The sequence below is a fragment of the Bactrocera neohumeralis genome, chromosome 4, assembly GCF_024586455.1.
Source record: "Bactrocera neohumeralis isolate Rockhampton chromosome 4, APGP_CSIRO_Bneo_wtdbg2-racon-allhic-juicebox.fasta_v2, whole genome shotgun sequence".
Lineage (NCBI taxonomy): Eukaryota > Metazoa > Arthropoda > Insecta > Diptera > Tephritidae > Bactrocera > Bactrocera neohumeralis.
The window spans coordinates 28,158,687-28,183,103 of NC_065921.1; the positions used below are offsets into that span (position 1 = coordinate 28,158,687).

At 31.8% G+C, this 24,417-nt stretch overlaps 1 protein-coding gene across 4 annotated transcripts in view; it reads left to right on the forward strand.

Annotated features, from left to right (window-relative positions):
- The first annotated feature begins 253 nt into the window (after positions 1-253).
- Positions 254-24,417, forward strand: part of LOC126755685 (protein GDAP2 homolog) — a 105,060-nt gene continuing 80,896 nt past the window's right edge. The window contains exons 1-2 of one of the 4 annotated variants that reach the window (XM_050468427.1): positions 254-378; positions 3,905-4,239. The gene's annotated coding sequence lies outside the window, so the exon portion shown is untranslated. Of the gene's footprint in view, positions 379-522; positions 542-3,904; positions 4,240-24,417 lie in introns of those variants that run through there. The other 3 variants (XM_050468428.1, XM_050468429.1, XM_050468430.1) reach the window with 3 other exon arrangements.

Below are 24,417 nucleotides of genomic sequence, written 5' to 3' on the forward strand. Positions count from 1 at the left end.
ATATGTACTAAACATACATACATATGTATGTAGGTATGTGCTTACTGCCTTCAAAGTAGTAGATTTTGCATTGTGGGTGATTGGAAGGCGCACAGAGCGCGATTGCGGCTTGGAATTGTCTACTCACATGGAAAGCACGGTATATAGCGGCGCTTTTATGCGTTTGTACATACTTATGTATGCGTGTGTAAGTGTATGAGCTACTCGTAGCTACAATAATGGCTTTACTTGACTGCTTGTTAAATAGCTTAGCTCAGTTCCAATTCTCACGCTCGCCCAGTCGATTGATTGTACGGTTTAAGAAGCAGAAAATAAAGCAAAAATAATATAAAAACTTAGTTAGAAGAACGTTAAGGCGCGTTTGAGAAATATTTAAAGGTATTGCAGTGCATAGAAAAGTGTTGAAAGTTATACACACATACAAATATAGCTGGTTGATGCGCTGCTTGTCGAAAAATTTTACTTAAATTGAAATAAAAAAGTCTTGGTCAAAGCAAAATATTGTAAAATACCCAAAATTGTGCAATTACTGTTAAAAAAAGTATTTTCATTGCAAAAAAGTTGTGGCCAAATTGTGGTGCGTGTGTGCGGTCTGGCAGTGAGAAAATTCGCAGCTACCACGTTTGCTAAAATCGAAGTGCTAATTTGCTTACAGACGCTGACATGTATATTATGTGCATTTGTATAAATATATTTACAAATATATGTACAATACATATATAAATATATTTACTTACATATTGTGGTAATGTTTTATGTAAAGAGCTGGCTTTAGCTGCGTGCATAATGAAATTTGTATAAATACTCATGTACATATATAGCTATATAAATATACAACAACAACAAATAAAGTGTGCAAAATTTATCAAAAAAGTATTCTTAGCTTAAATCGTGCGTAACTGGCGGCGTGTGTTTATGCCCAGAAGTGCCACGGGCTCAGTTGGGCCTGAAGCGTCAGCTTTTCTTGCTGCCTTACTTGCCAATTAAACACATTCGCATTGTTTTTGCATTAGTAAACAATAAAAATAATATTTAACTCACATTTTTATTGATGTTTTTTATCAAATTTCGTGCTACAAATTGTCTGTGCTCCAATTGAAAATTAAAAATTGCCTTCGAATGCCTGGTGCTTGCCAACTCGCTGCTTCTGCGTGGGCGATCGCCTCCTGAAGCGCTATAAAATTTACTAAAAGCAGTTAAATTCGTTAAGCAGTTAGTGTTACCATAGTTCATACCCATTCAAAACGCTAAATTAACTTTTGTAGCTCATCAGCAACCAAAGCAAAGCAACTTCATCAACAACTCCAACTGACAGCCACCATTGACACCATATTCCCACACGCTCGTTGTTCGCTACTTTGTTGTTTAACTGCAGCTCGTTGCTTGTCGCTCATTTCCAGTCCAAACAACAAAAACATACATACACACATACATATGTACATATGTACATACCTTGCTTGCTTCCTCTGCTTTTCTATCTTTTGGTGTCATCGTTGTTATTGTCTACTGCTGCTGCTGCTTACCTGCGCCAATTGCCATTGTACTTATTCAGGTTGTTCGGCGTGTCGTTGCTTCGATGGTCGTTTTCGATCGCTCGTTTCTCATTCCTACATTCAGTTGACGTAATATGGCTTTAGGCGGAATAGAATGAAAACAATTTGAAAAGTGAAAAAAATTTGAGAGAATGAAATGTACAAATGGAAATAAACAAATGGATTAAATCATGTGTAACAACAATTCTACTTAACAAAGTGACCAAAGTGTAAAATGCAAAAAACAAAAAAAATACATAAAAATACAAAAACAAATGCATGCAGTAATATTAAATAAGCCATTGAGGCATTTGTTTCGGTGCAGAAAAGCTTTAAATGACAGCGCTTTAGCTAATGTGCCCTTTGGAGCGAAATTAAATTAATGAAAACGCGAAATATTTCAATATACATACATTCTATATATTGCTTTGTATATAGGGTGCTAAGTACAGCTGTTACCCTAATATATAAAATTCCTTTTTTCTTTATATAATTAGTAGATAGAATTGTAATTAAAGTAATGATCGTCTTGTGAAAATTATATATTTTTCTTATTTTTGAGCAGCTATATGCTATAGTGATCCGATCTGAACATTTCGTTGGAGAGTGCAACATTATCTTAGATAACAATTCAAAAAAAAAAAAAAATTTCGTCGAAGGAAAAAGGTTTCCATACAAGCTCTTGATGTTGATAGGACAGTTAGTATAGCAGCTATATGTTATAGTCGTCTGATCTGAACACTTTGCTCAGAGATTGCACCCTTAGCCTTTTTCGTGCCAAATTTTATTAAATTATCTGTTCAGATCAAATAGTTGTCCATACCAGAACTCGATATCCATTGTTCAGTTTGTAGTGCGCTATATGCTAAAGTGATTCCATATCAACGATTCCGACAAATAAGCATCTTCTTCAGTAAAAGAACGTGTACAAAATTTCAAAACGATATCTCAAAAACTGAGTTCTGGTTCGTGTATACTTACTGAGAGACTCACGGACAGCCATAGAGACGGACATACTTTCGAGGTGATGCTTTGCTCCAAGGCCTGAATGGAAGCGGGATTATCCGCTTAGACTTTAGACTATACAAGTCCCCACAGGAAACGGCGTGATCACACGATCTTGGTGGCAAAATTGACCGGCCCAAAATGTGAAATTATCTGCTCACCAAAACGTTCTCTTAATAAATCCATTGATTGCTGCGATGTATGGGAAATGGCGCCGTCTTGTTGGAACCAAATATCGCCCAGATCACGAGCTTTAATTTTAGGCATCAAATAGTCGGTTCTCATGACGCGATAACGGTCATTGATGATTACGTTCTCACCGTCATAATTTTTGAAGTAAAATCGACCGATGATTCCACCGCCCCACAAACCACACCAAACCATTGTATTTTCTGGATGAAATGGCAGCTCTTGAATCTCTTCAGATTGCTCTTCGTTCCAAATGCGGGCAATTTTGCTTGATTACATACCCATCGAGCCAGAAATGTGCCTCTTCGGTGAACAAAATTCGGCCCGAAAACGTCGGATCTTCTTGGAACTTTTCAAGAGCCCATAAATTAAAGCGATGTCGCTTGGGAAGGTCCAGCGGCTTCAGTTCTTGCACAAGCTGTATTTTTTACGCTTTCAATTTAAGATCTCGACGTAAAATGCGCCAAGGCGTTTCATATGGCAGTCCGAGTTGCGGCAAAAGGCTTTCAAGAAAGTTATTAATAGCGCTTTGGTCTTACATTTTGACAAGCGTATTGTTTAAGTGAGCCTCTAACGGCCCAATTCTTATACATCAACAAAAAAAGTTGGTTTCGGGTTGATTTCCAATAAAAAAATTGTGACGTCATTCAATATTCGATGAACCCCGAGAGCCCGATCAATTTTGTAGCAACTCGAAATCCACAGCACATAATATGAATATGGAATTCGTGATTGAAAGGACGAAAACTAAGTTTGGATCGCAGTGAATGAGTTATATTGGTAGTTTAGAATTTCTTCAAAGATCACTAAGTAAGACTTGAATGTAGGAATTTCTGTTGTGAGACAAAAAAAAAACCCCCTGCCATTATTTTGCCCGCAATTGTATATATACAAACAGTTACATTAATAAAACTGAAAACCATGCTCAAGCACACAGCTCAAGTGGGTACTTGGTGGCAAATAGACGCGCTGTAACAACAACCAACACAGAAAAAGCCAAGCTAAGCTAGTTAAGCCCACACAAGCAGTTGGTAGAAACCCCTTTAGTGAAGTCCCTTCAGCACAAGCAAACAACCAAAAATAACTACACGCATATAATTTAGCCTAACACCCTTCAATAACTAACTAAATATTTATGTAATAACACACACATATAAATATTATTTGCGATTTCGTAGCTTTGACAAAACGCTTAGTAGAAGAAACCCACCAAATAGTAGCCGCCGCAGAATACCCACAGTTACTATCTAACAAAATTTATTAAAAAAAAGAAAACAATTGCAATAAAAATAATATAAAATAAACAAAAAAATTAAAATAAAAAATATATTATTTAAAAGTGTAGAAAACTAAAATAATCAACACGTGAAACCAACAAGTGAACACCAAAATTGACACACTACTGTTGGAGACTGTAGCAACCCACTAGGAAAATCCAGCGTTAAAACGAGATTTTACAGCTTTAGCCTTTTTTAGCCGCAACGCAGACATTTAGATAACTGTACGTATAAGAGTAAGTACATACATACTTTCAATTGAAATTTCTAATAAATAAGTAGAAAGAAGCTATGATCACAAAGAGTTCAACCATAAAATCACAAAACATAGAATTTGTTGCTAAATGAATTATGTAAAATTGTATATCCACTTAGGAATGCTCCCTTGCTTAAATTTCTGTCATGACACTTTTTTTGAATCTGACTATAAAGTGTTTTCATGCATTCGGACGACATAACCTAGCCAGCGTAGCTGCTGTCTCTTAATTGGCTGAAATACATATGTCAATGCCGTTGCATAACTCGTACAGATCATCGTTTCATCGTCACCGCTGCCAATGTGCAAAGAACCATAAATCTTCCACAGAACCTTTCTCTCGAAGACTCGTAACGCCGACTCATCAGATGTTGTCATCGTCCATGCCACTTTCGCATACAGCTGGACGGGGATGATGAGTAACTTGTAGAATTTGGTCCTTGTTCGCCGTTACTTTTCAATCGCCTACTCAGTCCGAAGTATCACCTGTTGGCAAGAGTTATTTTACTTTGGATTTCGAGGCTGACATTGCTGTTGGTATTAACACCGGTTCCAAGATAGACGAAATTATCTACGACTTCGAAGTTATGACTGTCAACAGCGTGTCGCGAGTGCGATGACTGTTTGTTTGATGACAGGAGATATTTCGACTTGCCCTCGTTCACTACCAAACCCATTTGCTTCGCTTCCTTATCCATTCTGGAGAAAACAGAACTAACGGCGCGGTTGTTGAGGCCAATGATATCAATATCATCGGCGTATGCCAGCAGCTGTACAGTCTTATAGAAAATTGTACCTTCTCTATTCAGCTCTGCAGCTCAAATTATTTTCTCCAGCAGTAAATTGAAGGGGTCGGCCTGTTTGAAACCTCGCTTGGTATCGAACGGCTCGGAGAGGTCCTTCTCAATCTTGACGGAGCTTCGAGTATTGGTCACCGTCAGATTATAGTCTTATTAGTTTAAATATTATTGGTGGGAAATATATATATATATATATATATATATATAAATACATAATATATAGTAACTATTTCTAGTACATGCTTTTAGTACCTTGGCACTTCATTCTGAGTTTAATAGGAATTACTCAAGGCATTAATAAACTTTCGAGCTAACGAATTGTCTGACCTGCTATCTATTTTAAAGGACTTCGAAGAAATGTTTATATTTTCGAAGAAGAGAGAGAGAGAGAGAGACGTAGTAGCATTTCTTGACGGACTCTGAATAGTTTAGTTCAAATACTCAATTTTACATAATATATATGTATGTATATCAATATATTTTACTTTAAGGATATATCAAATCATAAAAAATTCAAGTTTTTCATAATTACTTAGAATTATGTAGACGACGATTTTTGCGAATTACTAAAAAAATATTTATCAACTCATCCATTTCTGACGAAATCTCTGGCCTTCTCCTTGGAAAAAATCTTAAAAATATCTACAGGAGATATTGTCCGTACAATGATCTATGGTCGAAAATAAACTAAAAATTGACTAAATAGCAGCGTTTAAAAAAAATAAATTCCGGCCAAATGGTAGGTCATTCTATGCAAAACTAAAGTGTCTACCAATTAGTATGACGTGATTTTGACAGCGCCTGACAGCCATGTTCGCCTACGGATTTGTTTCAAATTTTGTCAGTGTTTTCAGTAGATTTGCCATTTCTTCAAGCCATTTTCGCACAACGCTTGGAAGTTGTCCAAGATTCACGTTCTCCGGGCGGCTACTATAAGAGCTCTTTACGCAAAACACAGTCTTGTCAGACGTGGCTCATTTCTGGCTTCATGGCTTTGTCAAAAACAAAATTGTCACTATTGGGAAAAGTCAAGTCCACGTGTGATTCAGAAAACGCAATTGCAATCCAAAAATTGATCATTTGAAGCGGATTGTTGTATGGCAGCATCATCAGACATCATTCGAAAAGATTATTTTCTCGATATGTTAATCAAAGGTTTAATCAGTTTTATCAACATTCAGCAATTGTATTGAAGTATATGTACACACGGCCAGTCACCAGTATTTTTCATAATTCCAGTAAAGTTTTCAGTATAAATTGATTTCCCATTCTATATTATACTTAAAGTTTCATAGCTTCCAGCGGGTCGATCAAACTATACTAGAAATATTAAAATGAAAATCGAAAAATTAAAATGATCGATGACTTTGTATGAAAGGAACTTCCAAACTTATATAAATATATTAATATGTACTATATATTATATAATTATTAATATGTATTAAATTAAAGTTAATAACAGAAAAATAACTAAAATCTATAATAAGTTAATATAACATATTTTATAGGTATTTTTCTGCTATGATAAATTTATTTGTTGGCGGCGTGATTGGCAATTATTTCTGAACACTATTCCATAGCAAATTGTTCCATTTATTTGATTTCGATGATTAGCGAACAATACCGAATATATTAAACGCATTTTTTGCTACATCTCGTGTAATAAATGAATAAGTAATTATGTATAAATGTAATTTCGAAATTGCCTCTGTGCTTATATCCGTATAAGCTATTTGTTACAATAACCAAGCAGTGAAATAAACTCGTTATGAGACTTTGGAGCTAGTAGGAACCGCCAAATGTAACTAGTCATCTAATGTTGTTTTTTTCATTGAGCAACTAAAATATTTTTCGTGAGATGAGAGACTGTATAGTTAATTTTGTCTTGTCAAGAATAGTCTGAGTTTGGATTTGGTCAGATCCACTACGTTTTTACGGCAGATTTGTCAATTCGATATTGTGCTTTGTAAATGAACCAAGAGGTTATTTGGTTACTTTTCAGAGGTTATTTTTCATGACTATTATTAATATGGGTCTGTTGTTTTGCTGACTATTATGACTTTAGTTAGGAAAATATACTTGAAATCTCCGTCCACTTTGCCATGAAATTTCCCAGCGGGTGTTATACGAATATATACAATGGAATATTGCAATTAATACCGAATGCCTTGGCAATGAATTTAATTTTGTGTCTAGCACGCGCTAGGAAATGCTATTATGTATTTATTGTAGTATTACATAGTATATAAGTGAACTTTTTTCATTTATGTACCTATGTTATTATATACTTGTATCTATATTCAATCTATTGGAGTAATCATACTTCTGGTTTATGACCTGCTCTTTCATCAAACCACTTCATATCCTCAAATATACACACTTATATACCATATACTCAGTTATATCTAATTCTTATGTTAAATTTTGCTGAGTTATGCTGAAAATGTTCCGACAATTTACGAAACCAATATAATCTCCCACTACCGATTTTCTAGCGCCCACTTACCATGCCATCAAAATAATTTTCCTTATACTCAGCATAATATGAACTGCTACAAAGTAAATATAATATGTACATACACATGCTCATAACTCTTTGCTTAATTAATGTCTAAAAGGTATGCCTGTTCGGTCAGGACTTCCCTAAAAGCCAAACTTCCTTAATGTTTGTTGGCGGAATACTCTCCGTATTCGAAAAAGCAGAGTGAGAGCGTAAGAGAGAGAAAAAGTTAATGAGTAGGTATTTATGTATGGCTGTGTATGTATGGCTAATATAGCAGAGTTGCCATTTGATCGCAATTATCCATTTTAAATCGTTTTTCATTTAATAAACCTAAATATTTATGTAAAAAGATTAAATATTTGAACTTCAGGACTTAATGCGTTAGAAATAGAAATCTATAATTTGATATGTATGTATATGGTATATGTATGTAAAGGGCGATCCATTTCCAGGTTCCCTACTTTTTTAAAGAAAAAACACAGAAATTTCAAATTTAGTGAAGAACGCTTGTTATCATTCGAAAGATTATTCTTTGGCATTTGTGTTTTTAACTTCACTTCCTTCAAATGTTTGCCGTGACAAAATCTCTGATGGTCCATCCGTTGAGTATATGTTTCGAAGACCCATTCTTCACTTCTTAATCCATTTTGGAGAAAGCGGAACTAAAATCGCGGTTCTTGACTTTATGGATTTTAGACCCAACGTTGTGATATCACACGAACTCAGTGGCCAATCGACTAGCCCAAAACGTGAAATTATCTTCTCACCGAAGTGTTCTCTCATAAATCCATTGATTGATGCGATGTGTGGGAAGTGGCGCCGTCTTGTTGAAACCAAATGTCTCCGAGATCACGAGCTTTGATGATGCCGCCGTTTTGGGTTAATTTCGTAATTTTCCGAGAATTTTTTTTTTTTGAACTTATGATAAAACTTAATATTACCGAATATGTTTGCTTTGGCAACCCTTGCAACTATGTACTTATTTTAGCTTCCTTATGCTCTTCATTCACTTTTTATACTTTCGAGCGAGTAAACTCCAACAACAGCATTACAACTTTCCAGTCTCGTGCTTTTCGGCTTTCCAATTACCTATTGGAAAAGGATACAATAGTCCTGAACGGCAAGAGAGTGCTGAGAGAATGTTAACAATTTGTAGCCGCTTTTGAATATATGTATGTATATTTGGAAGATATTTGATTTTTTTATTTCTTTTTTATAAAAATAAGAAATTAGATTTTGTCTTAAAGAAAATTAATGAATAATTGATAGTCTCAACTTTTAATGTATGTATGGTGTTTGTGCTTCTGTTTAGAAATTCTCTTTATTAGGCAAATAGCTTTAGAATAAAAATTATCTATCGAACAAATTTTGTAAAAAAAGAAAAAGCAAACATTTATTGTTTTAAAATTTTCTATTGAATAATTTATTTTTTTACTTACAAATTTAAATTTTCTCAATGAAAGGCCAGCAAACAAAATTACAATTCGAATTACTGCAAATATGTTGACATAAAATGCCTTTTTGATGCGCACATACATACATAAGTATGTATTGTGAATATGCATTTATGTGTGTTTGTTTGTATAGTCAAGCGTAAATATTATCTTAGCCTACCCTAACATGCGCTGAATAGAGTCCTTTGTCACACAAAAAGACACAGCAAGCATTGTTGAACTATTGTGCCACTTTCTAGCGACGAGAGGGCGTGTATGTGTATGCGTAATGCATGAGAGGTTACAATGTGCGAATATGTTTATATTTATATTTTTACTACATGGTGGGTGATATGCACATTTTGAGTTTAAATAGAAGAAAATTATAAAATAAAAAAATATATAAAATTGTGCTGCTAAAAGAAAATAATTTACAAACTAAGATAAATCTAACAAAACACTATTTTAAAAATATTAAAAAATTATAAAAAATTGCAATTACTAATAATAACTTACAAACAAAACTTATATTAAATAGAATAAAAATAATTCTTACAAATTTTTTCAAAAAAATTAAAAAAAAAATTATTATAATTTACAAAATAAGTAATATTAAAAAAAACACGAATTGTGTTTTCCAAATTCTAAATTGTGATTTAAAAAAAAAATTAAAATTTTTCAATAAATTTAAAATAATTTAAAAACTAGTAAAATTTTAAACTAATAATAGTAACTCACGGAATTTAATAGAATTTTCAAAAAATAAAAATAAGAAAAGATAATAAAAAATCGTTTTTCCAAATTTTTGAAAAAAATTGTATTAAAAACATATAGTAAATTATATTTACTTACACATTTTTAATTTTAAAAAGTTTAAAAAAACTATATATAATTTTTTATTTATAACTTTGTCTAATTTTTTGAAAAAAATTACATAAAATGTAATTATTTACAACAATAACTAAAAATTTAATTTTGAAATTTATTGAATTTTTTTTTCATTTACATAAACGGAGATCATATTTCTAACCTAATTATCTGTAATTAGGAAAATGTTGGAAAAATTTTCTATAATAAAAAAATATATGTATGTATGTATATGTATATAAGTATGTGTTGCCAAAAAAAAAAATATTTGTAAGCTAAATAAAATCTTAAACGAATATAAAAAATAGTATATTCAAAATATTAAAAGATTATAAAAAAATACAATTAATAAAAATTTACAAAATAAGTAGGACTTTCAAAAAACCAGGTAAATTAAAAAAAATTTAATTTGTGTTATAAATAAAATTTCTTTTTTCAATATTTTAAAAATAATTTAAAAACTGATAAAATTTAAAATTAATAACATTATTAAAAAATAAGTAGGATTTTCAAAATACAAGTATTAGATAAATTAAAAAAAATACTTTTTTAAATATAAAAAAAAAAATTAAATAAAAATTTTATTAATTATAATTAATTTAATAAAATTTTTAAACCTTAAAATTAATAAAATTTTTATTTAATTTTACATAAGTAAGAAAAATTTTCATTTAAAAATATTAAAAAAAAAATTATTTAATAATAATAATATAAAGTATAACAAATAAATAATAATAATTTACAAGATAAGTAATATTAAAAAACTAATTGTTTTGCAAATATTTTTCCAAATTTATGATTTTTGAAACAAATTTTAATTTTTTCAATATTTTAAAAACAATTTAAGTATAAACTAGTAAACTTAAAAAAATTCATATACAACATTGTAAAAAATTTATAAAAATAAAATATAATTAATAATTATAGATAAAGAATAAGTAAAATAAAAGAAATTAATTCTGTTATTAAACTGAATTTTTTATTTCAAAAAATTATCAAATTTTTAATTTTTCGAAAATTTTGAAGTTAAGTAAACAAAAAAACATTATAGAAATTGCAAATAATTTTTTTGAAAAAGTAATCAAAAAATTATTATAAAAAAAGTTGAAAATAATAATTTCCTAAATTTCGATATTAGAAAAATCAATTTTTGAAATAAAATATAAAAAATAAAATACAATTAATATTAATTAAAACAAAATTAATTGTGTTGTGTGTAATTTTTTTCTTCTAAATAATTTAAAATTTTCAATATTTCGAAATTTGTGAGAAAATTTAAATTAAAAAAATACAAAAAAATTATAATTAATATAATAATAATTATTTACAAAATAAATAAATTTTCATTACATTTTCATGAAATAAAATTAATTAAAAAACAGATTTTTTTTTACTTTTCCTTTTTAAATCAAAACTTTAAATATAATTTTTTTTTTAATTTTTTGAAAATTTTATAATCTTAATTTTATTAAACTGTTTCGTCTTATGCAAATTATTGTTTTTATTTGGTCTTAGTTTTTTAGATAGTTAGTTAGTGTTTAGTTTAGTTTATTCGACAAAATGTTTGTTTCAAAAATAAATTTTCAAACTATTTTAACTTTTTTTTGGAATAATTAACTATAAATAACAGGAAATTAGCAAGTTGTGTCTACTTTTGACACAATAAAATATGTTTTCCCAAATTTTAGTCACAAAATGTTTTCAAAAATCTTCTTACTACTTTATTTACAGCCATATTAATCATATTCGCTGACAAAAACTGTTTGCTTTGCCATTTAACAAAGTTAGAACACCGCATTTTTATCTAAAGCCGCCACGACGTATACGTAACATTCATGAATTTCAATAATAAGCCCGCTCAATGCTAGGAAAGCCTAAGTGTTATAGAAACACATTCAAAAGATACTAGGTACGCATATGCTTGAACGCTTGGAATATTTTTTATAGGAAAAAATTATTTTCCCATGACGTTCGATGCCACTTAACGCGCATTTTATCTACTAACAAGCTATTTTGCAAGTGTAGCGTGCAGCAGATAAGTGCTAGCGAAACGTGTTAAGACGCTAACTTTAAGTCGTATAATTTGTATATAATATTTCGAGTTAATTTTAAATTTATTTATGAGTAGAAATGCTTTGAAAGATAAACAACTAATTAGTTGGGGAATATTTATGGGTACGTGTGTTTGTATTTCTGTGTCTATAAATATAAAAATGTATAAATATAAGTATAAATGATATATGTACATATTAATTTGCGGTTGTAAATTACAATTTCTCATTTATTATATTTACATATCTAAGTTTCTGGCAGTCTCATTGGCTTAAAAGGCTGATCACATTGAGATTTTAATGGCTGATTGTGATATAGAGTTGCCACTTGCGTTTAAAATGTAAATTTAAACAGTATTAATCCTGATAAATGCAACTAGAAAGCTTTCGCAAGCACAACTATATATATATTTTTTTTATTATAGTGCCCTTTATATGAGAAGCTGTTTGACCTTCTAGCTCTAGACTTGTAATTAATTACCCTTTCTGAAACAAATTGGCAGCATTTAACCTTATTAGTTTCAATTATATATATTGCTTGACAGTTTATTGGCTGTAATACATATAGTCAGAACATTACACGTTTTATTGACGCAAAAGAATTTCCATTAAAATAAATATTTCTGTTAATGTCAACAATTTGGTCTAATTTCCTGCTAGACTCTGAGTGGCAGCACTTAAATAGCATATGCATTTACAGCCACGTATATTTACTTTGTGTTAGTTTTGGAGCAGAAAAAAATTATGAAAATACCAAAATTAAATTACAAACAGCAAAAAATAAACAAACTCTCCCTAACCGAAACCCTAATAGATAACCACAAAGACACACAAAACTTTCAAATAAAATGTTTACTTATTTTCTCAATAATATTTACATCGTTCTACATATGTACGTATGTATGTATGTATATATAGTATAGTTGTGTATACTTGTATTCTGATTGCGCTCATAAACAAATTGGACATTAAGAAAACACCGTTGAATGTCACGTACTTGCGCTTAAACTTCAACTTCCAGACATTGCCAGTTCATGACTACACATTGAGAAGGTCTGACAGTGATTATCTTGTAGCGTCACAAGCGTTTAGTATACATATACATATACAATATTTTTTATATAAAAATAAAAGGGTGGTTTGATATCACGGTGGCTTCATTTATAGTCACTATGCTCTTCATCAAAAAAAGTTATAAAAAATTGGTGTGAAAGTCAAAAAATTCTGTAGGAAGTTGGAGGATTTCGATATTTGTATGTATGTATATATGAAAAAAAAATTTTTTTTCGCTATCTAAACGATTACAAAATCAAAACTAGACTTGAAGTTCTCAGATTTGTACTTTTCTTCCAATATCTACATTAAAAATTCACCAAATACGATTGTTTTTATTTTCTGGCCATTTAATAATCCTGTTTCGTTTCAGTCACGTAGACACGACTTCCGTGGAAATCAAAATAATTGAGTTCTCTTCTTCTTAATTGACGCTGTAATCAACTGTTTGATCTAAGTTTCATAAGTTCATGTCATTCGCAAAACCTTATAGTTCCGTTAGTCTGTTTAAAAATAGATATTTTTATATAAACTGGGCGAAAAACAAAACTCTGTAATCACTTGAAAAGATTGTTTGGGTTCGATACGTTAAGAATATGTTTTAATGCCATTCCTATAGTGAAGATATATTAACCTATATATAACCGATATAATAACCTATAAATTTGAAAAGCAGCCAAACTCTGTAATCACTTGAATAGAGTGTTCGGGCTAGGTTCGACACGTTAAGAATATTTTTTCATGTTATTCGTATAGGGACGATATATTAACCTATAGATAACCGATATATTAGCCTATAAATTAGAAAAGCAGCCAAAGTATTCAACTTTTCCGTGTTGATAAGATGTATATCTTTGTGTCTTCCTTCTAGTCGATTGCCTGAAGAGGAGAATATAGTTATGAGCTGCCCCATTGATACGTTAAGAATTTCACAATATTCGCATATAGACGATATATGAACCTATATGTACCCGAAACAGTAACCTATACAGTAACCTATAAATTTAAAAAGCAGCCAAAGTAATGAACTTTTCCGTGTTGACAAACATACATAGTGTATAACTTTGTATATTCTTTTTAGTCGATTACCTGAAAAGGAGAAGTATTATTATGAACTGTTCCTTTCCTTTAAAATAAGCTCAACGGAAGCAATCTTAACTACAACGATAATCCAGGGGTTAACACAATAAATAAAAGTAAAGAAAGTAAACATGAATTTTGTATAAAATAAAATTCTGCAATAAGCTCAAGATTATTAGCTATCTTGGTGTTTAATAGGTTACAAAGCAAAAAATGCTTTTAACTCACCTTAAACACTACTTTTTCGGTGTTTATGGATGTACAACCATGGATTACATCACAATTTAGTCTTACGGTTTAATTATTGTTGTTGCACACAAAAAAATTTATAAATAAACTCAAAGTTTCACCGAAACTTTAAAATGGTTCATAAATTAAATTTCTTAAACTCGTGTTTAGACGTAAAAAAAAAAAATTGTGAAATATTTTAAAATAAGTTTTCCCAAATTAAATTCAGGGTTTCTTAAACCCTTAAACCCTTCTTTAACTCCAGTTTGAGATATAAAACAAAGTGTAGAAAAATTTGTCAAACTAAATTCAGAGTTTATTAAACCCTTAGAAGTTGTTTATGAACACAACTATTTAAACTCGAGTTTAAAAGTTAAAATTATAAATTTGTGTAGCATTTTCAGATAATATTACCCACATTAAAATTTGAGTTGAAAGAAATATGTCAAAATAAATTCAGAGTTTCTTAAACCCTTAAAAATTGTTTATAAACATTACTTTTTAAACTCGAGTATGAGAGATAAAAATATAAATTGAAAAATATGTCAAATTAATTTCGGAGGCTCTTAAACCCTTAAAAATTGTTCACATTTTCCTAAAATCCAGTTTAAGAGATAAAAATATAAATTGAAAAATATGCTAAATTAAAATTAGAGTTTCTAAAACCCTTAAAAATTGTTCATAAACACTACTTTTTAGAAACGAGTTTGAGAGATAAAAATGCTTTTCTATAATATCACCCAGCTCTTAGTAGATAATATTAGCAAATGAAGTAACTTTTCTTGAGAAAAAAAATATTTTATTCTAAATAGCATGGATGTATCAATCCGCACTCGTACCTTTCAGTGTAATAACTAAAATATAACTACGATATATATGTATGCTTTTTTCAAAAGGCTGGCAGCGATGTCGTCAAGTCAACACCAGTCACCGACGATGTCACCGGTGTTTCAAAACATACAATAATGTGTGTAAATATGTATGTATACGTACATATGTATGTCATTTCATAAAACTGTCTGCAAATAATTTAGGCAACATGACGAAGCCATGACTTTTTCATACGAAAGTGCTTTCTTCTGCATATTTAAACTTCTTATTTGGGGTTTCTGCTGGCCTCAGCATTCGGCATTCACCATGAAGGTTGTGTCAAACAATTGCTGCACCAAGTTGACGCTCCAAGGCGGGTGTGTGTGTGTGTGTGTGTTCTGTGGATCCACCTACAATGCAGGTGGTCGGTGCCAATTCGTGCCTAAAGCATTGCCAACTTCATGTTAACTTCGAAAAAAAAAAAACAAAAAGAAATAAAAATAATAAAATAAACAAGCAAATGAGACAAATGATCACAAGTTCGTACACATTACAGTTATGTAAGCAGATATGCAAGGTGCCATGGAAAGAGTACGGTGCATAAACAAATATTTTGTTGGGTCGTGTCATTAGTAGGGATATCACCGAATTACATCTACAACAAAAATAAAAAAAACGCAAGTCAATTCAATTACTCATGCTCACCTACATACATACACTCACTATTTGAGTTTGTCGCACACAATGTAAATACAACAAATTACATAAACACACAAAACATTCCACAAACATACATATGTACTTATGTAAAATGTGTAAAAATTGTCATTGGACATGGCGAAGGAAGGAAGCCAAAGCCCATGTGGACAAAATCAATAAGTAGCGCTGCAACAAACTTAATGCTTTCGGAGGAAAGAAGGCTAAACGCTAACGGTAAAACGAAATGTAGGTCAAAGAATATTTGAACGCAAATCATAAGTATAATCCGACAGTGAATTTATAATATTTAATGGATTTAGAATAAAATTTTCAAGACTGTAAATGTAACAGTTAATATCAGTTTGTAAACTGGCGGTATGGGAGCTGGATATAGGGTTTTATCTTACTCTGAACGCCACTCTCTTTCGCCACCATACTTTGTCCCTCATCGAATTCAATCTTATTCTTCCGCTTCTACCTTCTGCCTCGTTGCGTTATCTCTCTTACAGGCACTATTACTACTTAAGTATTTTCCTAAATGTATCCAAATTTTGTGATCAGTATTTATATATCCGATAAAATAGCACCAAAATTGACATATCTAACAGAACAGATTGGAACTAAATTACTGGAAATTATCTTAAAAAAGAATAATAGAGCACAATATTGAGAAACGATTCATCATAAAAGAGAGTATAAGTAGCGAGAACTTAGTAAAACTGTTAAACTTTCTTAGTAACTGTAAAGAAATCTTCCCTGTCTTACGTTCCTGATGTCATAGAGTAATGCTGACAGTGACAACTGTCCAACATTCTTAGTAATTGTAAAGGAATGTTCCTCATTTTACGTTTCTGACGACACAACCCAATGTATCTCTGTCCAAAGCACATGAAAGTAGCAACCATCCGAAACTGTCTTAATCTCTACCAAATTTTTCATATGTTTTGAAATAAATCTTAAATTTCTGGACTGAAAATTTCGAGTGAAATATATGTAAGCTGAACTAAGCAAGAAGTCTAGCTTTTTCAACTTAGTTGTGCGGTTCACTTTAGTCTCTTATTGCCACTGACTTTTAAAAAATATCACAGCACAAACTGGCAATATGACCAGGGCAAGTGATCTAGTTCTGAATTCAAAGTTAAGAAAATATTTTCTTTAGATAGAAGAATCAACAGATAACTCAGTATATTCACTTATACAGCTAAGTCCGATGAAGTTTGTTCAACCAGTTAAGACATGACAAAGCTTTTGAACTCCCAAACAACCCGGTAAATCAATATGGATTTACAATTTTGTCAAGTAAACTGTCAGATTTGTCAAGCCGGTTAAATCTCATTATGTGAAATGTTAATCAATCACTTACGCTGTCAGTTTATTAATTATTCCTTGAAACTAACGCACGAGTGTTTCATGACAGTAACAATTACAATTTAACACTGTCTTTGACAACCGCCAAAATCTAGGTTTAGGATTAGTTGTAAACTGATTAAATTCTATGCGAAATAGCACTTCATAACCCCAAATGTATCGCTGAATTATCTTAAGGACTGAAATTAGTATTTAATAAAAGACAATAAGAAACCTTAACTTCGGTATTACCAAAGATATAATACCCTAAACAGGTGCAATTTTTATAGAACAAAAGGGTATACAAAGATCATTATTCTGACCAATTCGAGATACCAAGTGCTGCCAGGTCTTTCTCCACCTGGTCTGTCCAACGGAGCGGAGGTCTTCCTCTTCCTCTGCTTCCCCCGGCGGGTTCCGCGTCGATTATCCTCAGATCTGGAAAGTTTTCATCCATTCGGACGAGATGAAACTCGTAATGCCGACTCATCAGATGTTATCATAGTCCATGACTCTACGCCATATAAGGACGGGAATAATGAGTGACTTAAAGAATTTGGTCTTTGTTTATCGAAAGAGGACTTTATTCCTCAATTGCCTACTCCGACTTGCCGAAGTAGCACCTGTTGGCAAAAATTATTCTGCGTTGGATTTCGAGGCTGACATTGTTGTTGATGTTAATACTGGTTCCAAGATAGACGAACTTACTTTCGATTTTAAAATTATATATCTTATAGAAGATTGTACCTTCTCTATTCAGCTCTAGAACTATTTTCTCGAGGAGTAGATTGAAGAAGAAGTCGCACGATGGGGAGTTTCCTTGTCTAAAACGTCGTTTGGTATCGAACGGCTCGCAGAGGTCCTTTCCGATCCTAACGGAGCTTATGGGACCATTCAACGTCAGCTTACATAGCCTTATTAGTTTTGCGGGGATACCAAATTCAGATATCACGGCACAAAGGCTGCTCATTTTCATGCTGTCAAAAGCAGCTTTGAAATCGACGAAGAAGTCTTTTCCAAGATTTTACGCATGGTGAATACCTGGTCAGTTGTTGATTTACGAGGCCTGAAGCCACACTAACTAGGTCCAATCAATTTGTTAACGGTGGGTTTTAATCTTTCACATAGTGCGCTTGATAGAACCTTATACGCGATGTTGAGGAGGCTTATCCCACGGTAGATGGCGCAGATTGTGGGGTCTCCCTTTTTGTGGATTGGATAGAGCGTACTTAAAGAAGCTGATGCAAGCTCCTTATCAGTTCTTCGCCGTCGTATTTGAATAGCTCGGTCGGCAATCCATCGGGCCGTGGCGCTTTGTTGTTATTCAGACGGGAAATTACTATTCGAATTTCTTCATGGTCGGGCAATGAAACGTCCACTCCATCGATTGCGGACAGAACAAGAATTAACGGCTTGGAAACTACGATTCAAGAAGCTTACTTATATTAACTAAAATCTAACTGTGCATCTAGAACTATCGAGTATGGTGAGATTTCAAGATAATAACTAAATGGACCATAATAAATTTAGAGAATTGTATAATTTTGTTCTGGTCGAGGAAAATACTAAATATGAGAGCCTCTCATTAAAAGAGAGCAGCACAATACAATGATAAGAACCTCTTTCATACTGAGAGAACGATGTATTACAAGTTCAACTTATTACCCCTGTTCTCATAAGTCATCCTGATAAGTATGGGAGTATGAAGATACCAAGGACGACGTGTTTTGTTAAAAAGAAAAGAGTTGATTGCGCTAACCATAACGAAGAAACAATAAAAATTGCAGATTATATGCATACATGCATACATACATATATACGATTATACGCCAATATGCTATTATTTTCTGGTCAATACTTAATTGACCTATAAAGTACAGACACAGCGACTCATATAATAGATACCTGTACATAATCGTATATATGTTCCTACATATTTTAAACATGACATGAGCACATATTTTGTTGTTGTTCTAAGTATATATTACAGTTACAGTATGAGCATTAACCTGTCACCTGCTATCAATCAGCGATAAATGACGTCAACGTCATAGTCGATAGCTACAAACCCCCTCCACGACCCCTCAAACGGTTTGATGGGTTATTTTCGTCTGCACAACTAGTCAAGAATGACGTCATGGCTGCACAGCGAGGTGCTCATATAGAAAACTTTCCGATAATATTTTAGTCACACCAACTTTTTTCTACTTTAGTAGAGAGAGAGGATATTTTTTCACCATTAACTTATAGGCCGTTAAAGCGAATGGAAATTATTATGAGTATTTGTCGAACTTTTTATTAATAATTTCCTTTTTTAACGAAGTTCTTCGGCGCTGCGCAATTCTTTCGCCACAATTGACACTCCATCGAACGGCTTTTGGTGCTAGCCACGCGGCGTTACTAATTAAAAGCGATAAATACGCCGCTCAACAATTTCACCGCACACCGCCGCTGCCACCGCCGCCGCCGTGGAGCCAGCGTTTTGGGAGCAATGCGCCAATTTATTAGCCAAATGCCCAGTCTTCCGACTGCCAATGACAAATGCGGCGCGACTCTGCCATTTACTCAATCATTTACATACTCCTATATATATATATATATATGTATGTATGTGTGTGTGTGTATGAGTGGGTACAAATTACTTTTATTGGCAGCCTTTGTATTAACGTTTTTTTTTTGTTTATTTTATTGTTGTATTTTTATTTAGTCAGTTATTTGCTGAACGCTCGCGTTATGCATCGCCAACTGGTTAGCGCCTGGCTGAGCCATGAGTCGTACATAGGTGGGCGTTTGTTGTTTTTGCATACCCTGAACGAAGTATATTAAGATTGCAACGAAGTTTGTAATCTCTAAAAGAGAAAATCGAAGACCCAATTAAGTCTATATGTACATAAGTGATCAGCATGACTATCTGACTCGGTTTAACCATGTTTCTCTGCCAGTCCATTTATGTATGTATGTACGTGAACTAGTCCTTCAGTTTTGGTGGTATGAACTTGAAATTTTGCAGACAGTATTTTTTCCCTAAAAAGCTCCTCTTTTGTCGCCACCGCCGATATCGGACCACTATAGCACATAGCTGCCATACAAACTGAACGATCAAAATCAAGTCCTTGTAGAGAAAACTTTTTTTATTGTCGAGATATCTCCACAAAATTTGGCAGGGATAATTTTCCAAAGCCATGGTATTATCTTGTAAAAAATTGTTCAGATCGGACCACTATAACATATGGCTGCCATACAAACTGAACGATATGAATTAAGTTCTTCTATGAAAAACTTTTTTATTTGTCGAGATATCTTAACCAAATACTGTATGGATTACTATCCAAATCAACGGTACAATTATCTTCGAAATTGTTCAGATCGGACCACTATAACATATAGCTGCCATACAAACTGAACGATCAAAAACCAGATCTTTCTTGGAATCTATGTCTTTTGTGAAGGGTATTATAGAGTCGGTGCAACGGAAGATGGCGCTTTATCTTGGTTTGGTTATTGTCTGCCAAAAAAGTTCGCCGCCATTGAATATTCGGCTTTTAATATGAAAAAGAAAAAAATTAGTTTCATAAATACCCGCGCGAAGAGTGAGTAATTTGCACTTATTTATACATATGTATGCGTAATGTATGCAGATATGTGTGTATAGGTGTGAATGTATGTAAGTACAGTTCAACTAACTTACATTAATAATAATATTTAAGAAGGCATGTGTGGCAAGTAAAAATATTGAGTTGCTAAACTCTCTTAGTTTCTTTATTGTTATATTGAGCTATAAATATTTTGTTGTTATTACTTACATTGCCTCAAGCATACCTCGAGCTGACTAAGAAACTGTTTTTTATTCGTCGTTACAACAAAAGATAACAAGTTCGGCCTCCTTCGGTTTTTCTAACGCAATAGAAACCTAACCCTTCCTTTCCTGGTTCCAACTAATGGGAAGTTAAGTGCTTTTAGAGCTGGAGAGACCATACTTTTTTCGGATGACTTATTATAGACAACGGTGGCACTCTTTTTTCATACGTTGGTTCATATTATTACCATTATAGAGTTCAAACAGTTCATCTTCCACAGTCTGTAAACCTCTAGGTCTTTTTTTTTAATTTTGCCTATGCAAGGAAGTGGAGGTCTTCCTCTTCCTCTGCTTCCCCCGGTGGGTACTGCGTCGAATACTTTCAGAGCTGGAGTGTTTTCATCCATCCGGACGACTTAACCTAGCCAGCGTAGCCACTTATGCCGGACCATAAATCTTCTCTCGAAAACTCATAACGCCGACTCATCAGATCTTGTCATCGTCCATGCCTCTGCACCATATAGAAGGACGGGGATGATGAGTGACTTGTAGAGTTTGGCCTCTGTTCGTCGAGAGAGGACTTTACCTCTCAATTGCTTACTCAGTCCGAAGTAGCACCTGTTGGCAAAAGTAAAAAGTTATATCAAATTAAATATAAAATCTCGGAAGGCCAAAAAAATCTTAACCACTGTAAAAAGGAGAACCACAATATTTTCAATATTGAATTCGTCTATTTCGACCTACTGTGTCTTAGAAATATATTCTATAGATATCATACTTTTAAAAACACGATATAAAGAAAGAACCTCAGTTGTTACTCTCAGTGGCGCCAAGCTACTAAAAGACGTTAATGATAAAAAACTTTAAAACAAAGTCATTTATGCCTCTATTCTTCTCTTTTACACCACAAGTGTGGTTCGGTCTGGGTCGATAACACAAAACTTCGCCAATCTGCGAAGTGGCGCCAGCACTTGGTGCATCCATAATGCGTGGGAATTCTTATTTCTGTTATCCACAATTGAGTTTTGAAGCTGGTGCTTTTGGTGAAGCATCGAATTACATGTGTACGACATGACCTAAACAGTGAATTGTTTAATTTTTATGCGATTAACTATATATACCCATGTCGCCACAGTTGTCATACAATTTGTTGTTCTATCTTCAGAGAACAGTTCTTTCGCTACTTTTCCTAGGCTGGAAAAGGCTATGCAGACGGATCTGTTGTTAAGAGCTATGATGTCAATGTCATCGAAGTACCCCAGTAGCATTGTCCTTTTAGAGTAGTTAGTGCCACTGCGGTTCAGATTAGTGCAGTATATCACTTTTTCCAGCATTATATTATCGTGCACTGTACGAGAGTGGATCACCCTGTCTAAAACTTTGTCTGGAACAGAGGATAGATGGTTGCTCTATGGCAGTGTGTGAAACCGTATGAGTTTCGCAGGTATACCAATTGTAGACATGGCGTCGATATGTAGTGCTGGGATAAGCAAGAAGCGAAGAAAGTTATTAGTGTGCATCGAATTTGTTTAAACAAAAAAGTCTCTTATCACTTTTTTTTTAACTTTTTGAAAAAATATCCTATTCTAGTACAACAACAAGAGTAATTATTTTATCTTCACTATATCATCAGCCTACGTCATTGCCTAACCCGAGAACTCAGCCAATATATATGTATATAATATGTATTTACAAAGGGGGAAAAGCTCAACTGCAAACTACAACTAACTGTATTTACCGAAGGGGCAAAAAAAAACCATTTAGTCATGCTACCGAATTCATTAAAAGCATATCGCTCCGAAACCAGTGGATGTCACTGCTGGAGACAGAAATAGTTCATAAACACTATTTGTTATGAATATACTGTACCTATATATAGTACATATGTATATACATATGTATGTACTTGTGTACGATCTCGTTAGTGCTCGGTGCCAAATTGCCAATTATCCATCATTCTCGCTGCATTTTTTTAGCACATTTCAAATAAAACTAATGGCACGGCACTTGGCTTGGCTCGATTTGTCCATTTGTCCGTTTCGCCATTTGATTTCACGCCCAGTTAACTAGTTTCGGCATTTATTTACGGCCACACACACGCACACATTTTCATGGGGGCTTTGACTTGTGGGTTAACAAGAGTACAACTTTTATGGTTACACGCAAGAATATGTAATATACATATGTAAATATGTATCTAAATGCAAAAATAACTATTAAACCATTTACAAATATGTGGAAGGGAGTATATGCAGTACGTCGTAAAAATAATAGAAACAGTTTCAAAAAAACGATAATTTATTAATATCTTTCAATACATTTTTGCGTACGGGTATAAGCTTTATGTATATTTTTCAATTTTTGAAAAAAATTTTCTTAATAAATATTATGGCTTTCTAACAAAAAATTTTTAAAATGTTTTACTTTTTTATTATTTATGAAAAAATTGTTTTTTTTTTATTCTAAAAAAATATAAGAAAATATTTTTTATTGAAAATTTTTTAATATTTTTTGTACCTTTAGGAAAAACTATATTTTTTTTTTTTAAAATTAAAAGAAACAAATATTATCGTGTTTCTGAAAACTGTTTAAAAAATATTTTTTTTTATTTAAAATGTAAAATAAAATAAAGGAAAATTTATTTAAATTTTCTTTTTAATATTTTTTTTATTAATTTTTTTATTTGAATTTATTTATATATATTTCCTTTATTTAACGTTCCGCTTTCTAAATAAATTATATATTGTGCATATTTTTTTTTACTTACTTTTTATATACATCTTTTTGAAACAAAATATTTTTGTATTTCTAAAAAAACTAAAAAAAAAATATTTTTTATTGAAAATTTTTTATAATTAAACGTAGAGATGAAATATATATACCTTTTAGTTTTAGAATTATTAAAAAAAAAAAATATTATCATGTTTGTGAAAAAATTTCAAAAAATTGTTTTATTCAAAATTTAAAATAAAATATTTTTTTAATTAATTTTTTTTTTAACAAACTTTTTTAATTTAATTTTATTATTTTTTATTCAATTTTTGTGAATATATTTCCTTTATATTCACACGTTTTAAATAACTTATATACCATGTACATATATGTATGTATGTATGTATATGCTTTATATTCACACGTTCTAAATAACTTACATATGTATGTATATACCATGTACATATATGTATGTATGTATATATATTTTTTACTTTTTATATACATTTTTTGAAACAAAATATTTTTGTATTTCTAAAAAAATTTTAAAAAATATTTTTTTTTGAAAATTTGTTTATTTAAATTTTGTTTATTTTTTTATTAATTTTTTTTTTTAATAATTTTTGTGTATAAATACTTTCTTTATTTACAATATCAACAATATATATTTTTTCTTTTTATATTTTAAAAAATATTTGTACATAAATTTGTTTTTCTAAAAAAATATATGTATTATTGTATTTTAACAAAATTTTACCAAAAAGAATTATTTAAGGTTT